At 40.2% G+C, this 4,921-nt stretch overlaps 1 protein-coding gene across 1 annotated transcript in view; it reads left to right on the forward strand.

The window, feature by feature from the left end:
- LOC133630868 (desmoglein-2-like protein) overlaps positions 1–4,921 on the forward strand; it is a 54,542-nt gene that overhangs the window by 24,240 nt on the left and 25,381 nt on the right. The gene's annotated exons all lie outside the window — the stretch shown is intronic.

Below are 4,921 nucleotides of genomic sequence, written 5' to 3' on the forward strand. Positions count from 1 at the left end.
CTACAGCAGGGAGGAGGACCTGTGCAACTCAACTTTTGACAACTTTTACCTTTCACAGCCGGCGGGAGGCGCAGTTTCCCCAAATTATGTTCTAGTTCAGTGTTTTTCAACCTTTTTTGAGCGAAGTCACATTTTTTTTCATTGAAAAAATCCGGAGGCACACCACCAGCAGAAAACATTAAAAAAATGAAACTCAGTAGCTGATGTTGACAGTAAAAAGTCGTTTTGGCAATTGTTGTATCTGAACTTAAACCATAACCAACCAAGCATCACTATAGGTCTTGTCTCAAAGTAGGTGTACTGTCACAACCTGTCACATCACACCGTGACTTATTTGGAGTTTTTTGGTGTTTTCTTGTGTGTAGTGTTTTAGTTCTTGTCTTGCGCTCCTATCTTGGTGCCTTTTCCTGTAGCAGTTTCATGTCTTCCTTTAAGCGCTATTCCTCGCACCTGCTTTGTTTTAGAAATCAAGACTATTTAAGTTGTTGCTATCCTTTGTTGATTGTCATGTCATGTACGGATGTACTTTGTGGACGCCGTCTCAGCTCCACACGCTGTAAGTTTTTGCTGTCGTCCAGCATTCTGTTTTTATTTACTTTGCAGCCAGTTCAGTTCTAGTTTCGTTTTGCATAGCTTTCCCTAAGCTTAAATGCCTTTTCTTAGTGGCATTCCTTTTTTGTTTACTTTTGGTTTAAGCATTAGATACCTTTATACCTGCACGCTGCCTCCCGCTGTCTGCATATTGTGATCACAACAACAAACAATGTTCCCGACATCTACAAAGCAATTAGCTACCTGCTGCCACCTACTGATATGGAAGAGTATTACATGGTTACTCTGCCGAGTTCTAGACAGCAGCGACACTCAACAACGGCACAATATTTGCGGATTATAATTACTGGTTTGCAAAAAATATTTTTAATATTTTTAACCCAATTAGGTGAATTTACATAATCTCGGACGGCACACCAGACTGTATCTCACGGCACACCAGTGGTTGAAAAACACTGTTCTAGTTTGTTCAACTTTATTCATTGAATTCCTGAAGAAGCAACACCAAACATAGCCCATAAAAATGTTTTATAGCGACCACATGCAAACTATTGCCTTAAAGCAATGTTAATGGCTAATGATGTTAGTAGTTGTGCATGCCTCTGAGGGAGAGTTGTCTGTACTGTATTTAGTGCATGTCGCTTTAACACAATTGTTTGTCTACTTGTTTTTCTAGTGCATCCGGTCTGGGGAAGCTCTCCCAGGTCTGCACAGATGAATGACCTCTGCATGCCCCTCCTCTTTCTCATGCAGGAGGAACACAGCTAGGCTCCTCACTTTAGCACCGCAGGAATGTGCACTAAATGAAGCTGGGTGAGGGGGTAGGCTCTGTTCTCACTCCACTATCTCAGGAAAAAAAAAAATGCTTGCACAAACAAAACAAAACAAAAAGTTCAAGCGGTTGACTACACTGAGGGCCATTGTCCTCAAGCGCGAAACTGTCCTTGAGAAAAAGGGAGCGAGTGAAATAAAATGAGACTTTCCGCGGCCTACGCGTACAGGAAAGGTGAGAAAAATGTCCGGAAGATTGCAGTGAGTCATGGGCGTGGACACGAGGAAACCGCCCTAGGCTGGGAGCCATAACAGTAAACGCAAACCAGACTCAGCAAATACTTCTGTCACTCCCAGAATGAAAGTGAATTACGAGCTGGGACGAAATAACAACTCATTACAGTACAGTGCTGATCTCCCTCCGTCCCTCTTGCCAATCATTAACAGAATGAGTCATTTTAACTCAGAATTTTGGTGATACGTAAACAAACTTTTTTTTTTAGCTGTACTGTATCATCACTGTTGAAGTGATTGAACTCCTCGGAATGTTAAAGTTATGGGGAATCGTACAGATACACAAGATATACATTATATAATAATATAATAGGTTGATTGGCAACACTAAATTGGCCCTAGTGTGTGAATGTGAGTGTGAATGTTATCTGTCTATCTGTGTTGGCCCTGCGATGAGGTGGCGACTTGTCCAAGGTGTACGCCGCCTTCCACCCAAATGCAGCTGAGATAGGCCCCAGCACCCCCCGCGACCCCAAAAGGGACAAGCGGTAGAAAATGGATGAATGGATGGATATCAATATATATTATGTACTCTATAAAGAATATGTCAATATTGCATTTACTGTATGTTATGTTTTTATATTGCTACTATGGTAAATTTTTTGTCTACTTTATACCTTTTGTTTTCACCCTCTTTTTGTGCCCTTGTGTGCATTATCGTTTCCATTCTTATCCTTTCCATCCATTGTAACTGAGCTACTGTGTAGAACAATTTACCCTTGTGGATCATTAAAGTTTGTCTAAGTCTAAAACTCCTAAAGGACCCCCCATCCCACCTTAAACCCAACGTTACCGCCCCATACACACACCTGGTATGTTTGCATGCACAACAAAAATAAATATTGCATGGATTTGGAGGAAAACAGTTTTTTTAAATACATGTAAAAACCTTAAATATGTTTTTGACTTTTTAATGATTTCATACACACATCTAGAACATGCAGTACAGGCCAAAAGTTTGGACACACCTTCTCATTCGATGTGTTTTCTTTATTGTCATGACTATTTACATTGTAGATTGTCACTGAAGGCATCAAAACTATGAATGAACACATGTGGAGTTATGTACTTAACAAAAAAGGTGAAATAACTGAAAACATGTTTCATATTCTAGTTTCTTCAAAATACCCACCCTTTGCTCTGATTACTTGTTCGCACATTCGCACTTGTTGGCATTCTCTCGATGAGCTTCAAGAGGTAGTCACCTGAAATGGTTTTCACTTCACAGGTGTGCTTGAAGCTCATCGAGAGAATGCCAAGAGTGTGCAAAGCAGTAATCAGAGCAAAGGGTGGCTATTTTGAAGAAACTAGAATACAAAACATGTTTTCAGTTATTTCACCTTTTTTTGTTAAGTACATACAGTAACTCCACATCTGTTCATTCATAGTTGTGATGCCTTCAGTGACAATCTACAATGTAAATAGTCATAAAAATAAAGAAAACACATTGAATGCGGAGAAGGTGTGTCCAAACTTTTGGCCTGTACTGCATGTAGATAAACCCAGATGAATAATTTAGTTTTGTTTAAAAAAAATTAAAAAAAAGAATGTTTTTTTTTTTGTTTTACAAAAAAGTGATAAATGAATTCAATACAAAATGGCCAGAATATGTATTTAACTAATGATATAACCTGTCATTGTATTATATAAATCTGCAAAGATTGCCACATGGTCAGACATGAGTATCCAGGATGGATCGTAAACCTCTGCAGTATTTATTTGAGTGCACCTTATGTAACCGCATGGCTCCGCCCATTCACTCCACTCCTTCTGGGTGTGTTTGTGCAGCAGAGAAGAAGTGGCGGCGAAAGATTGGGCATCACGTGTGAGCTGGTAGTATTTTGGGCGAAACACGTTGCCAGACACACACTTAGTCATCGGATTAATGTACTACAGGTTCCATGTTAGTGATAATAATATTTTTAGCTGTCGCACTCATCGATGAAGGTGTGCCTGGATTTAAAGTTCAAAGATGTCTTACTTCTAAAGCAACACGACTGTGAATAACATCTCCAGATTGATAACAGCTGGATAACAAAGACAATAGCATTCTCATCAAAGCGTGTTTGAAAAGGAGTAGGAAGAACAAGATCTTATTGAATCCTACCCCTTTTCATTTCGTAGCGATGTCTAACACATTTGTTTGTACCATATTTTTTGGACCATAAGGCGCACCGGATTAAAAAGCACACTGCCGATGAGCGGGTCTATTCAGGTCTATTTTCATACAAAAGGCACACAGGATTATAAGGCTTTGATTGATTGATTGAGACTTTTATTAGTAGGTTGCACAGTGAAGTACATATTCCGTACAATTGACCACTAAATGGTAACACCCAAATAAGTTTTTCAACTTGTTTAAGTCGGGGTCCACTTAAATTGATTCATGATACAGATATATACTATCATATATACTATCATCATAATACAGTCATCACATAAGATAATCACATTGAATTATTTACATTATTTACAATCAGGGGTGTGGAGGGGGGTGGGGGGATATGGACTTTAAGTAGTGGACATAGAGAGAGAGAGAGAGAGAGAGAGAGAGAGAGAGAGAGAGAGAGAGAGAGAGAGAGAGAGAGAGAGAGAGAGAGAGAGATCAGAAGGCATAAGAAAAAGAAAAAGTATCTGCATTTGATTGTTTACATTTGATTATTAGCAATCCGGGGAGGGTGTTAGTTTAGGGTTGTAGCTGCCTGGAGGTGAACTTTTATTGCGGTTTTGAAGGAGGATAGAGATGCCCTTTCTTTTATACCTGTTGGGAGCGCATTCCACATTGATGTGGCATAGAAAGAGAATGAGTTAAGACCTTTGTTAGTTCGGAATCTGGGTTTAACGTGGTTAGTGGAGCACCCCCTGGTGTTGTGGTTATGGCGGTCATTTACGTTAAGGAAGTAGTTTGACATGTACTTCGGTATCAGGGAGGTGTAGCGGATTTTATAGACTAGGCTCAGTGCAAGTTGTTTAATTCTGTCCTCCACCTTGAGCCAGCCCACTTTAGAGAAGTGGGTAGGAGTGAGGTGGGATCTGGGGTGGAGGTCGAGAAGTAACCTGACTAGCTTGTTCTGAGATGTTTGGAGTTTAGATTTGAGGGTTTTGGAGGTGCTAGGGTACCAGGAGGTGCATGCGTAATCGAAAAAGGGTTGAACGAGAGTTCCCGCCAGAATCCTCAAGGTGCTTTTGTTGACCAGAGAGGAAATTCTGTAGAGAAATCTCGTTCGTTGGTTAACCTTTTTGATTACCTTGGTTGCCATTTTATCACAGGAAAGGTTAGCCTCTAGAATGGAACCTAGGTAGG

Source organism: Entelurus aequoreus, linkage group LG16 (genome assembly GCF_033978785.1).
Source record: "Entelurus aequoreus isolate RoL-2023_Sb linkage group LG16, RoL_Eaeq_v1.1, whole genome shotgun sequence".
Taxonomy (NCBI): Eukaryota; Metazoa; Chordata; class Actinopteri; order Syngnathiformes; family Syngnathidae; genus Entelurus; species Entelurus aequoreus.